Source organism: Oryctolagus cuniculus, chromosome 10 (assembly GCF_051225735.1).
Source record: "Oryctolagus cuniculus isolate XC-2025 breed Fujian yellow rabbit chromosome 10, ASM5122573v1, whole genome shotgun sequence".
Lineage (NCBI taxonomy): Eukaryota > Metazoa > Chordata > Mammalia > Lagomorpha > Leporidae > Oryctolagus > Oryctolagus cuniculus.
The window spans coordinates 74,124,126-74,144,446 of NC_142876.1; the positions used below are offsets into that span (position 1 = coordinate 74,124,126).

General features: G+C 69.9%; 9 non-coding genes across 9 annotated transcripts; all 9 read left to right on the top strand.

Moving 5' to 3' along the window:
- The first annotated feature begins 74 nt into the window (after window positions 1-74).
- LOC149124043 (5S ribosomal RNA) lies at window positions 75-193 on the top strand. Its single transcript, XR_016215265.1, has one exon. It is a non-coding gene; the product is annotated as a 5S ribosomal RNA (ribosomal RNA).
- A 2,354-nt stretch (window positions 194-2,547) lies between these two features.
- LOC149124044 (5S ribosomal RNA) lies at window positions 2,548-2,666 on the top strand. The gene has a single exon (XR_016215266.1). It is a non-coding gene; the product is annotated as a 5S ribosomal RNA (ribosomal RNA).
- A 1,904-nt stretch (window positions 2,667-4,570) lies between these two features.
- LOC149124045 (5S ribosomal RNA) lies at window positions 4,571-4,689 on the top strand. Its single transcript, XR_016215631.1, has one exon. It is a non-coding gene; the product is annotated as a 5S ribosomal RNA (ribosomal RNA).
- Window positions 4,690-7,030: 2,341 nt separating this feature from the next.
- LOC149124046 (5S ribosomal RNA) lies at window positions 7,031-7,149 on the top strand. Its single transcript, XR_016215267.1, has one exon. It is a non-coding gene; the product is annotated as a 5S ribosomal RNA (ribosomal RNA).
- A 2,337-nt stretch (window positions 7,150-9,486) lies between these two features.
- Window positions 9,487-9,605, top strand: LOC149124047 (5S ribosomal RNA). Its single transcript, XR_016215268.1, has one exon. It is a non-coding gene; the product is annotated as a 5S ribosomal RNA (ribosomal RNA).
- A 2,338-nt stretch (window positions 9,606-11,943) lies between these two features.
- On the top strand, window positions 11,944-12,062 carry LOC149124048 (5S ribosomal RNA). Its single transcript, XR_016215269.1, has one exon. It is a non-coding gene; the product is annotated as a 5S ribosomal RNA (ribosomal RNA).
- A 2,338-nt stretch (window positions 12,063-14,400) lies between these two features.
- LOC149124049 (5S ribosomal RNA) lies at window positions 14,401-14,519 on the top strand. The gene has a single exon (XR_016215270.1). It is a non-coding gene; the product is annotated as a 5S ribosomal RNA (ribosomal RNA).
- A 2,360-nt stretch (window positions 14,520-16,879) lies between these two features.
- LOC149124050 (5S ribosomal RNA) lies at window positions 16,880-16,998 on the top strand. The gene has a single exon (XR_016215271.1). It is a non-coding gene; the product is annotated as a 5S ribosomal RNA (ribosomal RNA).
- Window positions 16,999-18,819: 1,821 nt separating this feature from the next.
- Window positions 18,820-18,938, top strand: LOC149124051 (5S ribosomal RNA). The gene has a single exon (XR_016215272.1). It is a non-coding gene; the product is annotated as a 5S ribosomal RNA (ribosomal RNA).
- The last annotated feature ends 1,383 nt before the right edge of the window (window positions 18,939-20,321 follow it).

Below are 20,321 nucleotides of genomic sequence, written 5' to 3' on the forward strand. Positions count from 1 at the left end.
GGCGGCGGCGGCGGCGGCGGCGGCGGCGGCTGTGCGGGCGCGCACTCAAGAGGGGCCTGGAGGCGGCCTCTGGCGTCTACGGCCATACCACCCTGAACGCGCCCGATCTCGTCTGATCTCGGAAGCTAAGCAGGGTCGGGCCTGGTTAGTACTTGGATGGGAGACCGCCTGGGAATACCGGGTGCTGTAGGCTTTTGCCCCGCGGCACCCTCCCCTTTTGCTCGCCTTTGGCTGGCTGCCTAGCCACGCCCCCATCCGCCAGCCCGCACGCCGGGACCCCTGCGACCCCCAACGCAGCTCCAGCAGGGGGCAGAAGCCCGACCCCTCCACCTGGCAGCCCCAGCCCGCCCGCGCCTCGGGCCTGGGCCTGGGCCTGGGCCTGGGCCTGGGCACGGGCACGGGCACGGGCACGGGCACGGGCGGGCCGGCCAGCTGTCCCCGGCTGCCGCAGCCCCACCGCCAACCCCGGGGCCCACCCCGGGACACAGGCCACGCCCCGCGCCATCCAGCGCGCCCCCTCCAACCCCAAACCAGCGACTCACCGCCCGCCAGGGCGCTCCCCTGCCGGCCGCCCCAACCCCGCAGCCCGCCGCACCAGCAGCTCCCGGCACCTGCACTCCCACCGCCCCTCCCGGGCTCCTGTCTCCCAGGGAGCCCAATGACTGTGACCACGACCACGACCACGACCACCGCCCGAAGACGACGCCAGGGCGCGGTTGCCCACCACTCAGGGCCCGGTGCCTCGCGCAGCCCAACCCGCGGGCCCTCTGCGCCACCTGGCCGTGCGGCGGCCACGCGCCACAGCCGCGGAAGCCCTCCAGAGCGCAAAGGAGGGACCCCACACCAAGCCTCGCAGGCAATACAGGCACCCTCTCCCTCTGTCTCTGACTTACACCAACACCTACACGTCTCTCTCTCTTTCTCTCTCTCTCTCTGTCTCTCTCTCCTCTCTCTGTCCCCCTCTCCCCCATCAGCCCTGACTCACACAGCATCCAAACGGGGCACCCTTTTGGCAGGCCAGGCAGAGACCCGCGGCCACAGGCTGCGTGCCCACAGGACCTCCCCGGGACAGAGGGTCCGTGGCAGGCAGGCAGCACACAGCCTGTGGTCTCTGTGGGGAGCAACTCGGATTGGACTGAGTTACTGGAATTAAGACTTATTCTATGCATCTGCTCTCCCACAATATGGCGCTGGGAGAGGAGAAAACAGCTTCTATGCAGCTGCCTCTTGCCAACTTGAGTGATGACCTCCAGGAGCTGATCCTGCTCCTGATTGGAGGAGAGCAGCGTACTTGGCGTGTGGGCAGCCGAGTTGGGATTGGCGGAAGAGGACTATAAAGGAGGAGAGAGACAACATGCACCAGGAACATCTAAGGGGAACACCTGTGCAGCCCCCGAGAGAGCCGGCCGGCCGGCCGGCGGTGTGCCGCTCCCCCGCGGAAGTGGGGAATGTGGCAGGGGGAACCGCCCTTCCACGGAGGTGGAAGGGACGGTAGCCAACCCGGGAAGAACCAGCAGCAAACCCGGGGAGGGCCGAGCAGACGAAAGAACAGCGCAGGGTCCTGTGTCGTTCCTCCATGAAGAGGGGGAGCGACAGTCTCGAACTGGCTGCCGGGCTGGAGGGTGCGGGTCGCGCTGAAGCGCCCCACCCTCCCGTGAGGGAACGGGCGCTGAGGACGGAAATCCCTCTGTGCCACGAAGGGTGTCGGGGTGTGCGACTGTGTGCCCCTTGTGTAGGCGTGTGTGTGTGTGTGTGTGTGTGTGTGAGTGCCCACGCGAGCGTGCGGCGGGGGTGATTCCGTGCGCTGCCGCCCTCCTTCCCGACCTGCTGCCCCACTTGGGCCCCCGTGACCGAGCGGGGACAAGGGTCCCCAGGCCCTCAGCTGTCCTCGCGGCGTGGGAGTGTGTGGAGGCGCGGCGGCCGTGCCGGGGGAGGGCGGGCGACCTGTGCGTCAGCGGTGGGGGGGCTGCTGGCGGCCGGGTAGGAGGGAAGGCCCGGGCCGCGGTGGTGTGGGGCGCCGAACCCCCTGGTGCCGGGACCCGCGAGCCGCGGGGCGCAGCCCTGGGCAGGCGTGGAGGCTGCCGGGCACGGCTGGCGTGTGGCTGGGCGATGGCGGCAGGCAGGGGATCCGGCCTAGAAAGAGAGAGTAGGAGTTCCCTGTGGCCAGCGGCAGCCGGAGGAGGTTGGCTCCCCTTGGCTTGGCGGCAGCGTGCCGACTGGGCGCCCGGTGCTGCAGGTCCTGGGCTGGGCAGGCGGAGGGCTGGAGTTCGGGCACTGGTGCAGGGCTAGGCGGAGGGCGGCTGAGGAGGAGGGGGGGGAGGAGGAGAAGAGAAGAGAAGAGAAAAGAGGGAGGAGGCGGAGGAGAAGCGGCAGCGGGAGCGGGAGCGGGAGCGGGAGCGGGAATGGGAATGGGAATGGGAATGGGAATGGGAATGGGAATGGGAGTGAGAGCGGGGAGCGGGCAGGAGGAGGAGGAGGAGGCGGCGGCGGCGGCGGCGGCGGCTGTGCGGGCGCGCACTCAAGAGGGGCCTGGAGGCGGCCTCTGGCGTCTACGGCCATACCACCCTGAACGCGCCCGATCTCGTCTGATCTCGGAAGCTAAGCAGGGTCGGGCCTGGTTAGTACTTGGATGGGAGACCGCCTGGGAATACCGGGTGCTGTAGGCTTTTGCCCCGCGGCACCCTCCCCTTTTGCTCGCCTTTGGCTGGCTGCCTAGCCACGCCCCCATCCGCCAGCCCGCACGCCGGGACCCCTGCGACCCCCAACGCAGCTCCAGCAGGGGGCAGAAGCCCGACCCCTCCACCTGGCAGCCCCAGCCCGCCCGCGCCTCGGGCCTGGGCCTGGGCCTGGGCCTGGGCCTGGGCCTGGGCACGGGCACGGGCACGGGCACGGGCACGGGCACGGGCGGGCCGGCCAGCTGTCCCCGGCTGCCGCAGCCCCACCGCCAACCCCGGGGCCCACCCCGGGACACAGGCCACGCCCCGCGCCATCCAGCGCGCCCCCTCCAACCCCAAACCAGCGACTCACCGCCCGCCAGGGCGCTCCCCTGCCGGCCGCCCCAACCCCGCAGCCCGCCGCACCAGCAGCTCCCGGCACCTGCACTCCCACCGCCCCTCCCGGGCTCCTGTCTCCCAGGGAGCCCAATGACTGTGACCACGACCACGACCACGACCACCGCCCGAAGACGACGCCAGGGCGCGGTTGCCCACCACTCAGGGCCCGGTGCCTCGCGCAGCCCAACCCGCGGGCCCTCTGCGCCACCTGGCCGTGCGGCGGCCACGCGCCACAGCCGCGGAAGCCCTCCAGAGCGCAAAGGAGGGACCCCACACCAAGCCTCGCAGGCAATACAGGCACCCTCTCCCTCTGTCTCTGACTTACACCAACACCTACACGTCTCTCTCTCTTTCTCTCTCTCTCTCTGTCTCTCTCTCCTCTCTCTGTCCCCCTCTCCCCCATCAGCCCTGACTCACACAGCATCCAAACGGGGCACCCTTTTGGCAGGCCAGGCAGAGACCCGCGGCCACAGGCTGCGTGCCCACAGGACCTCCCCGGGACAGAGGGTCCGTGGCAGGCAGGCAGCACACAGCCTGTGGTCTCGAACTGGCTGCCGGGCTGGAGGGTGCGGGTCGCGCTGAAGCGCCCCACCCTCCCGTGAGGGAACGGGCGCTGAGGACGGAAATCCCTCTGTGCCACGAAGGGTGTCGGGGTGTGCGACTGTGTGCCCCTTGTGTAGGCGTGTGTGTGTGTGTGTGTGTGTGTGAGTGCCCACGCGAGCGTGCGGCGGGGGTGATTCCGTACGCTGCCGCCCTCCTTCCCGACCTGCTGCCCCACTTGGGCCCCCGTGACCGAGCGGGGACAAGGGTCCCCAGGCCCTCAGCTGTCCTCACGGCGTGGGAGTGTGTGGAGGCGCGGCGGCCGTGCCGGGGGAGGGCGGGCGACCTGTGCGTCAGCGGTGGGGGGGCTGCTGGCGGCCGGGTAGGAGGGAAGGCCCGGGCCGCGGTGGTGTGGGGCGCCGAACCCCCTGGTGCCGGGACCCGCGAGCCACGGGGCGCAGCCCTGGGCAGGCGTGGAGGCTGCCGGGCACGGCTGGCGTGTGGCTGGGCGATGGCGGCAGGCAGGGGATCCGGCCTAGAAAGAGAGAGTAGGAGTTCCCTGTGGCCAGCGGCAGCCGGAGGAGGTTGGCTCCCCTTGGCTTGGCGGCAGCGTGCCGACTGGGCGCCCGGTGCTGCAGGTCCTGGGCTGGGCAGGCGGAGGGCTGGAGTTCGGGCACTGGTGCAGGGCTAGGCGGAGGGCGGCTGAGGAGGAGGGGGGGGAGGAGGAGAAGAGAAGAGAAGAGAAAAGAGGGAGGAGGCGGAGGAGAAGCGGCAGCGGGAGCGGGAGCGGGAGCGGGAGCGGGAATGGGAATGGGAATGGGAATGGGAATGGGAATGGGAATGGGAATGGGAATGGGAGTGAGAGCGGGGAGCGGGGAGCGGGCAGGAGGAGGAGGAGGAGGCGGCGGCGGCGGCGGCGGCGGCGGCGGCGGCTGTGCGGGCGCGCACTCAAGAGGGGCCTGGAGGCGGCCTCTGGCGTCTACGGCCATACCACCCTGAACGCGCCCGATCTCGTCTGATCTCGGAGGCTAAGCAGGGTCGGGCCTGGTTAGTACTTGGATGGGAGACCGCCTGGGAATACCGGGTGCTGTAGGCTTTTGCCCCGCGGCACCCTCCCCTTTTGCTCGCCTTTGGCTGGCTGCCTAGCCACGCCCCCATCCGCCAGCCCGCACGCCGGGACCCCTGCGACCCCCAACGCAGCTCCAGCAGGGGGCAGAAGCCCGACCCCTCCACCTGGCAGCCCCAGCCCGCCCGCGCCTCGGGCCTGGGCCTGGGCCTGGGCCTGGGCCTGGGCACGGGCACGGGCACGGGCACGGGCACGGGCGGGCCGGCCAGCTGTCCCCGGCTGCCGCAGCCCCACCGCCAACCCCGGGGCCCACCCCGGGACACAGGCCACGCCCCGCGCCATCCAGCGCGCCCCCTCCAACCCCAAACCAGCGACTCACCGCCCGCCAGGGCGCTCCCCTGCCGGCCGCCCCAACCCCGCAGCCCGCCGCACCAGCAGCTCCCGGCACCTGCACTCCCACCGCCCCTCCCGGGCTCCTGTCTCCCAGGGAGCCCAATGACTGTGACCACGACCACGACCACGACCACCGCCCGAAGACGACGCCAGGGCGCGGTTGCCCACCACTCAGGGCCCGGTGCCTCGCGCAGCCCAACCCGCGGGCCCTCTGCGCCACCTGGCCGTGCGGCGGCCACGCGCCACAGCCGCGGAAGCCCTCCAGAGCGCAAAGGAGGGACCCCACACCAAGCCTCGCAGGCAATACAGGCACCCTCTCCCTCTGTCTCTGACTTACACCAACACCTACACGTCTCTCTCTCTTTCTCTCTCTCTCTCTGTCTCTCTCTCCTCTCTCTGTCCCCCTCTCCCCCATCAGCCCTGACTCACACAGCATCCAAACGGGGCACCCTTTTGGCAGGCCAGGCAGAGACCCGCGGCCACAGGCTGCGTGCCCACAGGACCTCCCCGGGACAGAGGGTCCGTGGCAGGCAGGCAGCACACAGCCTGTGGTCTCTGTGGGGAGCAACTCGGATTGGACTGAGTTACTGGAATTAAGACTTATTCTATGCATCTGCTCTCCCACAATATGGCGCTGGGAGAGGAGAAAACAGCTTCTATGCAGCTGCCTCTTGCCAACTTGAGTGATGACCTCCAGGAGCTGATCCTGCTCCTGATTGGAGGAGAGCAGCGTACTTGGCGTGTGGGCAGCCGAGTTGGGATTGGCGGAAGAGGACTATAAAGGAGGAGAGAGACAACATGCACCAGGAACATCTAAGGGGAACACCTGTGCAGCCCCCGAGAGAGCCGGCCGGCCGGCCGGCGGTGTGCCGCTCCCCCGCGGAAGTGGGGAATGTGGCAGGGGGAACCGCCCTTCCACGGAGGTGGAAGGGACGGTAGCCAACCCGGGAAGAACCAGCAGCAAACCCGGGGAGGGCCGAGCAGACGAAAGAACAGCGCAGGGTCCTGTGTCGTTCCTCCATGAAGAGGGGGAGCGACAGTCTCGAACTGGCTGCCGGGCTGGAGGGTGCGGGTCGCGCTGAAGCGCCCCACCCTCCCGTGAGGGAACGGGCGCTGAGGACGGAAATCCCTCTGTGCCACGAAGGGTGTCGGGGTGTGCGACTGTGTGCCCCTTGTGTAGGCGTGTGTGTGTGTGTGTGTGTGTGTGTGAGTGCCCACGCGAGCGTGCGGCGGGGGTGATTCCGTGCGCTGCTGCCCTCCTTCCCGACCTGCTGCCCCACTTGGGCCCCCGTGACCGAGCGGGGACAAGGGTCCCCAGGCCCTCAGCTGTCCTCGCGGCGTGGGAGTGTGTGGAGGCGCGGCGGCCGTGCCGGGGGAGGGCGGGCGACCTGTGCGTCAGCGGTGGGGGGGCTGCTGGCGGCCGGGTAGGAGGGAAGGCCCGGGCCGCGGTGGTGTGGGGCGCCGAAACCCCTGGTGCCGGGACCCGCGAGCCGCGGGGCGCAGCCCTGGGCAGGCGTGGAGGCTGCCGGGCACGGCTGGCGTGTGGCTGGGCGATGGCGGCAGGCAGGGGATCCGGCCTAGAAAGAGAGAGTAGGAGTTCCCTGTGGCCAGCGGCAGCCGGAGGAGGTTGGCTCCCCTTGGCTTGGCGGCAGCGTGCCGACTGGGTGCCCGGTGCTGCAGGTCCTGGGCTGGGCAGGCGGAGGGCTGGAGTTCGGGCACTGGTGCAGGGCTAGGCGGAGGGCGGCTGAGGAGGGGGGGGGGAGGAGGAGAAGAGAAGAGAAGAGAAAAGAGGGAGGAGGCGGAGGAGAAGCGGCAGCGGGAGCGGCAGCGGGAGCGGGAGCGGGAATGGGAATGGGAATGGGAATGGGAATGGGAGTGAGAGCGGGGAGCGGGCAGGAGGAGGAGGAGGAGGCGGCGGCGGCGGCGGCGGCGGCTGTGCGGGCGCGCACTCAAGAGGGGCCTGGAGGCGGCCTCTGGCGTCTACGGCCATACCACCCTGAACGCGCCCGATCTCGTCTGATCTCGGAAGCTAAGCAGGGTCGGGCCTGGTTAGTACTTGGATGGGAGACCGCCTGGGAATACCGGGTGCTGTAGGCTTTTGCCCCGCGGCACCCTCCCCTTTTGCTCGCCTTTGGCTGGCTGCCTAGCCACGCCCCCATCCGCCAGCCCGCACGCCGGGACCCCTGCGACCCCCAACGCAGCTCCAGCAGGGGGCAGAAGCCCGACCCCTCCACCTGGCAGCCCCAGCCCGCCCGCGCCTCGGGCCTGGGCCTGGGCCTGGGCCTGGGCCTGGGCACGGGCACGGGCACGGGCACGGGCACGGGCACGGGTGGGCCGGCCAGCTGTCCCCGGCTGCCGCAGCCCCACCGCCAACCCCGGGGCCCACCCCGGGACACAGGCCACGCCCCGCGCCATCCAGCGCGCCCCCTCCAACCCCAAACCAGCGACTCACCGCCCGCCAGGGCGCTCCCCTGCCGGCCGCCCCAACCCCGCAGCCCGCCGCACCAGCAGCTCCCGGCACCTGCACTCCCACCGCCCCTCCCGGGCTCCTGTCTCCCAGGGAGCCCAATGACTGTGACCACGACCACGACCACGACCACCGCCCGAAGACGACGCCAGGGCGCGGTTGCCCACCACTCAGGGCCCGGTGCCTCGCGCAGCCCAACCCGCGGGCCCTCTGCGCCACCTGGCCGTGCGGCGGCCACGCGCCACAGCCGCGGAAGCCCTCCAGAGCGCAAAGGAGGGACCCCACTCCAAGCCTCGCAGGCAATACAGGCACCCTCTCCCTCTGTCTCTGACTTACACCAACACCTACACGTCTCTCTCTCTTTCTCTCTCTCTCTCTGTCTCTCTCTCCTCTCTCTGTCCCCCTCTCCCCCATCAGCCCTGACTCACACAGCATCCAAACGGGGCACCCTTTTGGCAGGCCAGGCAGAGACCCGCGGCCACAGGCTGCGTGCCCACAGGACCTCCCCGGGACAGAGGGTCCGTGGCAGGCAGGCAGCACACAGCCTGTGGTCTCTGTGGGGAGCAACTCGGATTGGACTGAGTTACTGGAATTAAGACTTATTCTATGCATCTGCTCTCCCACAATATGGCGCTGGGAGAGGAGAAAACAGCTTCTATGCAGCTGCCTCTTGCCAACTTGAGTGATGACCTCCAGGAGCTGATCCTGCTCCTGATTGGAGGAGAGCAGCGTACTTGGCGTGTGGGCAGCCGAGTTGGGATTGGCGGAAGAGGACTATAAAGGAGGAGAGAGACAACATGCACCAGGAACATCTAAGGGGAACACCTGTGCAGCCCCCGAGAGAGCCGGCCGGCCGGCCGGCGGTGTGCCGCTCCCCCGCGGAAGTGGGGAATGTGGCAGGGGGAACCGCCCTTCCACGGAGGTGGAAGGGACGGTAGCCAACCCGGGAAGAACCAGCAGCAAACCCGGGGAGGGCCGAGCAGACGAAAGAACAGCGCAGGGTCCTGTGTCGTTCCTCCATGAAGAGGGGGAGCGACAGTCTCGAACTGGCTGCCGGGCTGGAGGGTGCGGGTCGCGCTGAAGCGCCCCACCCTCCCGTGAGGGAACGGGCGCTGAGGACGGAAATCCCTCTGTGCCACGAAGGGTGTCGGGGTGTGCGACTGTGTGCCCCTTGTGTAGGCGTGTGTGTGTGTGTGTGTGTGTGTGTGAGTGCCCACGCGAGCGTGCGGCGGGGGTGATTCCGTGCGCTGCCGCCCTCCTTCCCGACCTGCTGCCCCACTTGGGCCCCCGTGACCGAGCGGGGACAAGGGTCCCCAGGCCCTCAGCTGTCCTCGCGGCGTGGGAGTGTGTGGAGGCGCGGCGGCCGTGCCGGGGGAGGGCGGGCGACCTGTGCGTCAGCGGTGGGGGGGCTGCTGGCGGCCGGGTAGGAGGGAAGGCCCGGGCCGCGGTGGTGTGGGGCGCCGAACCCCCTGGTGCCGGGACCCGCGAGCCGCGGGGCGCAGCCCTGGGCAGGCGTGGAGGCTGCCGGGCACGGCTGGCGTGTGGCTGGGCGATGGCGGCAGGCAGGGGATCCGGCCTAGAAAGAGAGAGTAGGAGTTCCCTGTGGCCAGCGGCAGCCGGAGGAGGTTGGCTCCCCTTGGCTTGGCGGCAGCGTGCCGACTGGGCGCCCGGTGCTGCAGGTCCTGGGCTGGGCAGGCGGAGGGCTGGAGTTCGGGCACTGGTGCAGGGCTAGGCGGAGGGCGGCTGAGGAGGAGGGGGGGGAGGAGGAGAAGAGAAGAGAAGAGAAAAGAGGGAGGAGGCGGAGGAGAAGCGGCAGCGGGAGCGGGAGCGGGAGTGGGAATGGGAATGGGAATGGGAGTGAGAGCGGGGAGCGGGGAGCGGGCAGGAGGAGGAGGAGGAGGCGGCGGCGGCGGCGGCGGCGGCTGTGCGGGCGCGCACTCAAGAGGGGCCTGGAGGCGGCCTCTGGCGTCTACGGCCATACCACCCTGAACGCGCCCGATCTCGTCTGATCTCGGAAGCTAAGCAGGGTCGGGCCTGGTTAGTACTTGGATGGGAGACCGCCTGGGAATACCGGGTGCTGTAGGCTTTTGCCCCGCGGCACCCTCCCCTTTTGCTCGCCTTTGGCTGGCTGCCTAGCCACGCCCCCATCCGCCAGCCCGCACGCCGGGACCCCTGCGACCCCCAACGCAGCTCCAGCAGGGGGCAGAAGCCCGACCCCTCCACCTGGCAGCCCCAGCCCGCCCGCGCCTCGGGCCTGGGCCTGGGCCTGGGCCTGGGCACGGGCACGGGCACGGGCACGGGCACGGGCACGGGCACGGGCACGGGCGGGCCGGCCAGCTGTCCCCGGCTGCCGCAGCCCCACCGCCAACCCCGGGGCCCACCCCGGGACACAGGCCACGCCCCGCGCCATCCAGCGCGCCCCCTCCAACCCCAAACCAGCGACTCACCGCCCGCCAGGGCGCTCCCCTGCCGGCCGCCCCAACCCCGCAGCCCGCCGCACCAGCAGCTCCCGGCACCTGCACTCCCACCGCCCCTCCCGGGCTCCTGTCTCCCAGGGAGCCCAATGACTGTGACCACGACCACGACCACGACCACCGCCCGAAGACGACGCCAGGGCGCGGTTGCCCACCACTCAGGGCCCGGTGCCTCGCGCAGCCCAACCCGCGGGCCCTCTGCGCCACCTGGCCGTGCGGCGGCCACGCGCCACAGCCGCGGAAGCCCTCCAGAGCGCAAAGGAGGGACCCCACTCCAAGCCTCGCAGGCAATACAGGCACCCTCTCCCTCTGTCTCTGACTTACACCAACACCTACACGTCTCTCTCTCTTTCTCTCTCTCTCTCTGTCTCTCTCTCCTCTCTCTGTCCCCCTCTCCCCCATCAGCCCTGACTCACACAGCATCCAAACGGGGCACCCTTTTGGCAGGCCAGGCAGAGACCCGCGGCCACAGGCTGCGTGCCCACAGGACCTCCCCGGGACAGAGGGTCCGTGGCAGGCAGGCAGCACACAGCCTGTGGTCTCTGTGGGGAGCAACTCGGATTGGACTGAGTTACTGGAATTAAGACTTATTCTATGCATCTGCTCTCCCACAATATGGCGCTGGGAGAGGAGAAAACAGCTTCTATGCAGCTGCCTCTTGCCAACTTGAGTGATGACCTCCAGGAGCTGATCCTGCTCCTGATTGGAGGAGAGCAGCGTACTTGGCGTGTGGGCAGCCGAGTTGGGATTGGCGGAAGAGGACTATAAAGGAGGAGAGAGACAACATGCACCAGGAACATCTAAGGGGAACACCTGTGCAGCCCCCGAGAGAGCCGGCCGGCCGGCCGGCGGTGTGCCGCTCCCCCGCGGAAGTGGGGAATGTGGCAGGGGGAACCGCCCTTCCACGGAGGTGGAAGGGACGGTAGCCAACCCGGGAAGAACCAGCAGCAAACCCGGGGAGGGCCGAGCAGACGAAAGAACAGCGCAGGGTCCTGTGTCGTTCCTCCATGAAGAGGGGGAGCGACAGTCTCGAACTGGCTGCCGGGCTGGAGGGTGCGGGTCGCGCTGAAGCGCCCCACCCTCCCGTGAGGGAACGGGCGCTGAGGACGGAAATCCCTCTGTGCCACGAAGGGTGTCGGGGTGTGCGACTGTGTGCCCCTTGTGTAGGCGTGTGTGTGTGTGTGTGTGTGTGTGTGTGAGTGCCCACGCGAGCGTGCGGCGGGGGTGATTCCGTGCGCTGCCGCCCTCCTTCCCGACCTGCTGCCCCACTTGGGCCCCCGTGACCGAGCGGGGACAAGGGTCCCCAGGCCCTCAGCTGTCCTCGCGGCGTGGGAGTGTGTGGAGGCGCGGCGGCCGTGCCGGGGGAGGGCGGGCGACCTGTGCGTCAGCGGTGGGGGGGCTGCTGGCGGCCGGGTAGGAGGGAAGGCCCGGGCCGCGGTGGTGTGGGGCGCCGAACCCCCTGGTGCCGGGACCCGCGAGCCGCGGGGCGCAGCCCTGGGCAGGCGTGGAGGCTGCCGGGCACGGCTGGCGTGTGGCTGGGCGATGGCGGCAGGCAGGGGATCCGGCCTAGAAAGAGAGAGTAGGAGTTCCCTGTGGCCAGCGGCAGCCGGAGGAGGTTGGCTCCCCTTGGCTTGGCGGCAGCGTGCCGACTGGGCGCCCGGTGCTGCAGGTCCTGGGCTGGGCAGGCGGAGGGCTGGAGTTCGGGCACTGGTGCAGGGCTAGGCGGAGGGCGGCTGAGGAGGAGGGGGGGGAGGAGGAGAAGAGAAGAGAAGAGAAAAGAGGGAGGAGGCGGAGGAGAAGCGGCAGCGGGAGTGGGAATGGGAATGGGAATGGGAATGGGAATGGGAGTGAGAGCGGGGAGCGGGCAGGAGGAGGAGGAGGAGGCGGCGGCGGCGGCGGCGGCGGCTGTGCGGGCGCGCACTCAAGAGGGGCCTGGAGGCGGCCTCTGGCGTCTACGGCCATACCACCCTGAACGCGCCCGATCTCGTCTGATCTCGGAAGCTAAGCAGGGTCGGGCCTGGTTAGTACTTGGATGGGAGACCGCCTGGGAATACCGGGTGCTGTAGGCTTTTGCCCCGCGGCACCCTCCCCTTTTGCTCGCCTTTGGCTGGCTGCCTAGCCACGCCCCCATCCGCCAGCCCGCACGCCGGGACCCCTGCGACCCCCAACGCAGCTCCAGCAGGGGGCAGAAGCCCGACCCCTCCACCTGGCAGCCCCAGCCCGCCCGCGCCTCGGGCCTGGGCCTGGGCCTGGGCCTGGGCACGGGCACGGGCACGGGCACGGGCACGGGCACGGGCACGGGCGGGCCGGCCAGCTGTCCCCGGCTGCCGCAGCCCCACCGCCAACCCCGGGGCCCACCCCGGGACACAGGCCACGCCCCGCGCCATCCAGCGCGCCCCCTCCAACCCCAAACCAGCGACTCACCGCCCGCCAGGGCGCTCCCCTGCCGGCCGCCCCAACCCCGCAGCCCGCCGCACCAGCAGCTCCCGGCACCTGCACTCCCACCGCCCCTCCCGGGCTCCTGTCTCCCAGGGAGCCCAATGACTGTGACCACGACCACGACCACGACCACCGCCCGAAGACGACGCCAGGGCGCGGTTGCCCACCACTCAGGGCCCGGTGCCTCGCGCAGCCCAACCCGCGGGCCCTCTGCGCCACCTGGCCGTGCGGCGGCCACGCGCCACAGCCGCGGAAGCCCTCCAGAGCGCAAAGGAGGGACCCCACTCCAAGCCTCGCAGGCAATACAGGCACCCTCTCCCTCTGTCTCTGACTTACACCAACACCTACACGTCTCTCTCTCTTTCTCTCTCTCTCTCTGTCTCTCTCTCCTCTCTCTGTCCCCCTCTCCCCCATCAGCCCTGACTCACACAGCATCCAAACGGGGCACCCTTTTGGCAGGCCAGGCAGAGACCCGCGGCCACAGGCTGCGTGCCCACAGGACCTCCCCGGGACAGAGGGTCCGTGGCAGGCAGGCAGCACACAGCCTGTGGTCTCTGTGGGGAGCAACTCGGATTGGACTGAGTTACTGGAATTAAGACTTATTCTATGCATCTGCTCTCCCACAATATGGCGCTGGGAGAGGAGAAAACAGCTTCTATGCAGCTGCCTCTTGCCAACTTGAGTGATGACCTCCAGGAGCTGATCCTGCTCCTGATTGGAGGAGAGCAGCGTACTTGGCGTGTGGGCAGCCGAGTTGGGATTGGCGGAAGAGGACTATAAAGGAGGAGAGAGACAACATGCACCAGGAACATCTAAGGGGAACACCTGTGCAGCCCCCGAGAGAGCCGGCCGGCCGGCCGGCGGTGTGCCGCTCCCCCGCGGAAGTGGGGAATGTGGCAGGGGGAACCGCCCTTCCACGGAGGTGGAAGGGACGGTAGCCAACCCGGGAAGAACCAGCAGCAAACCCGGGGAGGGCCGAGCAGACGAAAGAACAGCGCAGGGTCCTGTGTCGTTCCTCCATGAAGAGGGGGAGCGACAGTCTCGAACTGGCTGCCGGGCTGGAGGGTGCGGGTCGCGCTGAAGCGCCCCACCCTCCCGTGAGGGAACGGGCGCTGAGGACGGAAATCCCTCTGTGCCACGAAGGGTGTCGGGGTGTGCGACTGTGTGCCCCTTGTGTAGGCGTGTGTGTGTGTGTGTGTGTGTGTGAGTGCCCACACGAGCGTGCGGCGGGGGTGATTCCGTGCACTGCCGCCCTCCTTCCCGACCTGCTGCCCCACTTGGGCCCCCGTGACCGAGCGGGGACAAGGGTCCCCAGGCCCTCAGCTGTCCTCGCGGCGTGGGAGTGTGTGGAGGCGCGGCGGCCGTGCCGGGGGAGGGCGGGCGACCTGTGCGTCAGCGGTGGGGGGGCTGCTGGCGGCCGGGTAGGAGGGAAGGCCCGGGCCGCGGTGGTGTGGGGCGCCGAACCCCCTGGTGCCGGGACCCGCGAGCCGCGGGGCGCAGCCCTGGGCAGGCGTGGAGGCTGCCGGGCACGGCTGGCGTGTGGCTGGGCGATGGCGGCAGGCAGGGGATCCGGCCTAGAAAGAGAGAGTAGGAGTTCCCTGTGGCCAGCGGCAGCCAGAGGAGGTTGGCTCCCCTTGGCTTGGCGGCAGCGTGCCGACTGGGCGCCCGGTGCTGCAGGTCCTGGGCTGGGCAGGCGGAGGGCTGGAGTTCGGGCACTGGTGCAGGGCTAGGCGGAGGGCGGCTGAGGAGGGGGGGGGAGGAGGAGAAGAGAAGAGAAGAGAAAAGAGGGAGGAGGCGGAGGAGAAGCGGCAGCGGGAGCGGGAGCGGGAGCGGGAGCGGGAATGGGAATGGGAATGGGAATGGGAGTGAGAGCGGGGAGCGGGCAGGAGGAGGAGGAGGAGGAGGCGGCGGCGGCGGCGGCGGCTGTGCGGGCGCGCACTCAAGAGGGGCCTGGAGGCGGCCTCTGGCGTCTACGGCCATACCACCCTGAACGCGCCCGATCTCGTCTGATCTCGGAAGCTAAGCAGGGTCGGGCCTGGTTAGTACTTGGATGGGAGACCGCCTGGGAATACCGGGTGCTGTAGGCTTTTGCCCCGCGGCACCCTCCCCTTTTGCTCGCCTTTGGCTGGCTGCCTAGCCACGCCCCCATCCGCCAGCCCGCACGCCGGGACCCCTGCGACCCCCAACGCAGCTCCAGCAGGGGGCAGAAGCCCGACCCCTCCACCTGGCAGCCCCAGCCCGCCCGCGCCTCGGGCCTGGGCCTGGGCCTGGGCCTGGGCCTGGGCACGGGCACGGGCACGGGCACGGGCACGGGCACGGGCGGGCCGGCCAGCTGTCCCCGGCTGCCGCAGCCCCACCGCTAACCCCGGGGCCCACCCCGGGACACAGGCCACGCCCCGCGCCATCCAGCGCGCCCCCTCCAACCCCAAACCAGCGACTCACCGCCCGCCAGGGCGCTCCCCTGCCGGCCGCCCCAACCCCGCAGCCCGCCGCACCAGCAGCTCCCGGCACCTGCACTCCCACCGCCCCTCCCGGGCTCCTGTCTCCCAGGGAGCCCAATGACTGTGACCACGACCACGACCACGACCACCGCCCGAAGACGACGCCAGGGCGCGGTTGCCCACCACTCAGGGCCCGGTGCCTCGCGCAGCCCAACCCGCGGGCCCTCTGCGCCACCTGGCCGTGCGGCGGCCACGCGCCACAGCCGCGGAAGCCCTCCAGAGCGCAAAGGAGGGACCCCACACCAAGCCTCGCAGGCAATACAGGCACCCTCTCCCTCTGTCTCTGACTTACACCAACACCTACACGTCTCTCTCTCTTTCTCTCTCTCTCTCTGTCTCTCTCTCCTCTCTCTGTCCCCCTCTCCCCCATCAGCCCTGACTCACACAGCATCCAAACGGGGCACCCTTTTGGCAGGCCAGGCAGAGACCCGCGGCCACAGGCTGCGTGCCCACAGGACCTCCCCGGGACAGAGGGTCCGTGGCAGGCAGGCAGCACACAGCCTGTGGTCTCTGTGGGGAGCAACTCGGATTGGACTGAGTTACTGGAATTAAGACTTATTCTATGCATCTGCTCTCCCACAATATGGCGCTGGGAGAGGAGAAAACAGCTTCTATGCAGCTGCCTCTTGCCAACTTGAGTGATGACCTCCAGGAGCTGATCCTGCTCCTGATTGGAGGAGAGCAGCGTACTTGGCGTGTGGGCAGCCGAGTTGGGATTGGCGGAAGAGGACTATAAAGGAGGAGAGAGACAACATGCACCAGGAACATCTAAGGGGAACACCTGTGCAGCCCCCGAGAGAGCCGGCCGGCCGGCCGGCGGTGTGCCGCTCCCCCGCGGAAGTGGGGAATGTGGCAGGGGGAACCGCCCTTCCACGGAGGTGGAAGGGACGGTAGCCAACCCGGGAAGAACCAGCAGCAAACCCGGGGAGGGCCGAGCAGACGAAAGAACAGCGCAGGGTCCTGTGTCGTTCCTCCATGAAGAGGGGGAGCGACAGTCTCGAACTGGCTGCCGGGCTGGAGGGTGCGGGTCGCGCTGAAGCGCCCCACCCTCCCGTGAGGGAACGGGCGCTGAGGACGGAAATCCCTCTGTGCCACGAAGGGTGTCGGGGTGTGCGACTGTGTGCCCCTTGTGTAGGCGTGTGTGTGTGTGTGTGTGTGTGTGTGAGTGCCCACGCGAGCGTGCGGCGGGGGTGATTCCGTGCGCTGCCGCCCTCCTTCCCGACCTGCTGCCCCACTTGGGCCCCCGTGACCGAGCGGGGACAAGGGTCCCCAGGCCCTCAGCTGTCCTCGCGGCGTGGGAGTGTGTGGAGGCGCGGCGGCCGTGCCGGGGGAGGGCGGGCGACCTGTGCGTCAGCGGTGGGGGGGCTGCTGGCGGCCGGGTAGGAGGGAAGGCCCGGGCCGCGGTGGTGTGGGGCGCCGAACCCCCTGGTGCCGGGACCCGCGAGCCGCGGGGCGCAGCCCTGGGCAGGCGTGGAGGCTGCCGGGCACGGCTGGCGTGTGGCTGGGCGATGGCGGCAGGCAGGGGATCCGGCCTAGAAAGAGAGAGTAGGAGTTCCCTGTGGCCAGCGGCAGCCGGAGGAGGTTGGCTCCCCTTGGCTTGGCGGCAGCGTGCCGACTGGGCGCCCGGTGCTGCAGGTCCTGGGCTGGGCAGGCGGAGGGCTGGAGTTCGGGCACTGGTGCAGGGCTAGGCGGAGGGCGGCTGAGGAGGAGGGGGGGGAGGAGGAGAAGAGAAGAGAAGAGAAAAGAGGGAGGAGGCGGAGGAGAAGCGGCAGCGGGAGCGGGAGCGGGAGTGGGAATGGGAATGGGAATGGGAATGGGAATGGGAATGGGAGTGAGAGCGGGGAGCGGGCAGGAGGAGGAGGAGGAGGAGGCGGCGGCGGCGGCGGCGGCGGCGGCGGCGGCTGTGCGGGCGCGCACTCAAGAGGGGCCTGGAGGCGGCCTCTGGCGTCTACGGCCATACCACCCTGAACGCGCCCGATCTCGTCTGATCTCGGAAGCTAAGCAGGGTCGGGCCTGGTTAGTACTTGGATGGGAGACCGCCTGGGAATACCGGGTGCTGTAGGCTTTTGCCCCGCGGCACCCTCCCCTTTTGCTCGCCTTTGGCTGGCTGCCTAGCCACGCCCCCATCCGCCAGCCCGCACGCCGGGACCCCTGCGACCCCCAACGCAGCTCCAGCAGGGGGCAGAAGCCCGACCCCTCCACCTGGCAGCCCCAGCCCGCCCGCGCCTCGGGCCTGGGCCTGGGCACGGGCACGGGCACGGGCACGGGCACGGGCGGGCCGGCCAGCTGTCCCCGGCTGCCGCAGCCCCACCGCCAACCCCGGGGCCCACCCCGGGACACAGGCCACGCCCCGCGCCATCCAGCGCGCCCCCTCCAACCCCAAACCAGCGACTCACCGCCCGCCAGGGCGCTCCCCTGCCGGCCGCCCCAACCCCGCAGCCCGCCGCACCAGCAGCTCCCGGCACCTGCACTCCCACCGCCCCTCCCGGGCTCCTGTCTCCCAGGGAGCCCAATGACTGTGACCACGACCACGACCACGACCACCGCCCGAAGACGACGCCAGGGCGCGGTTGCCCACCACTCAGGGCCCGGTGCCTCGCGCAGCCCAACCCGCGGGCCCTCTGCGCCACCTGGCCGTGCGGCGGCCACGCGCCACAGCCGCGGAAGCCCTCCAGAGCGCAAAGGAGGGACCCCACACCAAGCCTCGCAGGCAATACAGGCACCCTCTCCCTCTGTCTCTGACTTACACCAACACCTACACGTCTCTCTCTCTTTCTCTCTCTCTCTCTGTCTCTCTCTCCTCTCTCTGTCCCCCTCTCCCCCATCAGCCCTGACTCACACAGCATCCAAACGGGGCACCCTTTTGGCAGGCCAGGCAGAGACCCGCGGCCACAGGCTGCGTGCCCACAGGACCTCCCCGGGACAGAGGGTCCGTGGCAGGCAGGCAGCACACAGCCTGTGGTCTCGAACTGGCTGCCGGGCTGGAGGGTGCGGGTCGCGCTGAAGCGCCCCACCCTCCCGTGAGGGAACGGGCGCTGAGGACGGAAATCCCTCTGTGCCACGAAGGGTGTCGGGGTGTGCGACTGTGTGCCCCTTGTGTAGGCGTGTGTGTGTGTGTGTGTGTGTGTGTGAGTGCCCACGCGAGCGTGCGGCGGGGGTGATTCCGTACGCTGCCGCCCTCCTTCCCGACCTGCTGCCCCACTTGGGCCCCCGTGACCGAGCGGGGACAAGGGTCCCCAGGCCCTCAGCTGTCCTCGCGGCGTGGGAGTGTGTGGAGGCGCGGCGGCCGTGCCGGGGGAGGGCGGGCGACCTGTGCGTCAGCGGTGGGGGGGCTGCTGGCGGCCGGGTAGGAGGGAAGGCCCGGGCCGCGGTGGTGTGGGGCGCCGAACCCCCTGGTGCCGGGACCCGCGAGCCGCGGGGCGCAGCCCTGGGCAGGCGTGGAGGCTGCCGGGCACGGCTGGCGTGTGGCTGGGCGATGGCGGCAGGCAGGGGATCCGGCCTAGAAAGAGAGAGTAGGAGTTCCCTGTGGCCAGCGGCAGCCGGAGGAGGTTGGCTCCCCTTGGCTTGGCGGCAGCGTGCCGACTGGGCGCCCGGTGCTGCAGGTCCTGGGCTGGGCAGGCGGAGGGCTGGAGTTCGGGCACTGGTGCAGGGCTAGGCGGAGGGCGGCTGAGGAGGAGGGGGGGGAGGAGGAGAAGAGAAGAGAAGAGAAAAGAGGGAGGAGGCGGAGGAGAAGCGGCAGCGGGAGCGGGAGCGGGAGTGGGAATGGGAATGGGAATGGGAGTGAGAGCGGGGAGCGGGCAGGAAGAGGAGGCGGCGGCGGCGGCGGCGGCGGCGGCGGCGGCTGTGCGGGCGCGCACTCAAGAGGGGCCTGGAGGCGGCCTCTGGCGTCTACGGCCATACCACCCTGAACGCGCCCGATCTCGTCTGATCTCGGAAGCTAAGCAGGGTCGGGCCTGGTTAGTACTTGGATGGGAGACCGCCTGGGAATACCGGGTGCTGTAGGCTTTTGCCCCGCGGCACCCTCCCCTTTTGCTCGCCTTTGGCTGGCTGCCTAGCCACGCCCCCATCCGCCAGCCCGCACGCCGGGACCCCTGCGACCCCCAACGCAGCTCCAGCAGGGGGCAGAAGCCCGACCCCTCCACCTGGCAGCCCCAGCCCGCCCGCGCCTCGGGCCTGGGCCTGGGCCTGGGCCTGGGCCTGGGCACGGGCACGGGCACGGGCACGGGCACGGGCACGGGCGGGCCGGCCAGCTGTCCCCGGCTGCCGCAGCCCCACCGCCAACCCCGGGGCCCACCCCGGGACACAGGCCACGCCCCGCGCCATCCAGCGCGCCCCCTCCAACCCCAAACCAGCGACTCACCGCCCGCCAGGGCGCTCCCCTGCCGGCCGCCCCAACCCCGCAGCCCGCCGCACCAGCAGCTCCCGGCACCTGCACTCCCACCGCCCCTCCCGGGCTCCTGTCTCCCAGGGAGCCCAATGACTGTGACCACGACCACGACCACGACCACCGCCCGAAGACGACGCCAGGGCGCGGTTGCCCACCACTCAGGGCCCGGTGCCTCGCGCAGCCCAACCCGCGGGCCCTCTGCGCCACCTGGCCGTGCGGCGGCCACGCGCCACAGCCGCGGAAGCCCTCCAGAGCGCAAAGGAGGGACCCCACACCAAGCCTCGCAGGCAATACAGGCACCCTCTCCCTCTGTCTCTGACTTACACCAACACCTACACGTCTCTCTCTCTTTCTCTCTCTCTCTCTGTCTCTCTCTCCTCTCTCTGTCCCCCTCTCCCCCATCAGCCCTGACTCACACAGCATCCAAACGGGGCACCCTTTTGGCAGGCCAGGCAGAGACCCGCGGCCACAGGCTGCGTGCCCACAGGACCTCCCCGGGACAGAGGGTCCGTGGCAGGCAGGCAGCACACAGCCTGTGGTCTCTGTGGGGAGCAACTCGGATTGGACTGAGTTACTGGAATTAAGACTTATTCTATGCATCTGCTCTCCCACAATATGGCGCTGGGAGAGGAGAAAACAGCTTCTATGCAGCTGCCTCTTGCCAACTTGAGTGATGACCTCCAGGAGCTGATCCTGCTCCTGATTGGAGGAGAGCAGCGTACTTGGCGTGTGGGCAGCCGAGTTGGGATTGGCGGAAGAGGACTATAAAGGAGGAGAGAGACAACATGCACCAGGAACATCTAAGGGGAACACCTGTGCAGCCCCCGAGAGAGCCGGCCGGCCGGCCGGCGGTGTGCCGCTCCCCCGCGGAAGTGGGGAATGTGGCAGGGGGAACCGCCCTTCCACGGAGGTGGAAGGGACGGTAGCCAACCCGGGAAGAACCAGCAGCAAACCCGGGGAGGGCCGAGCAGACGAAAGAACAGCGCAGGGTCCTGTGTCGT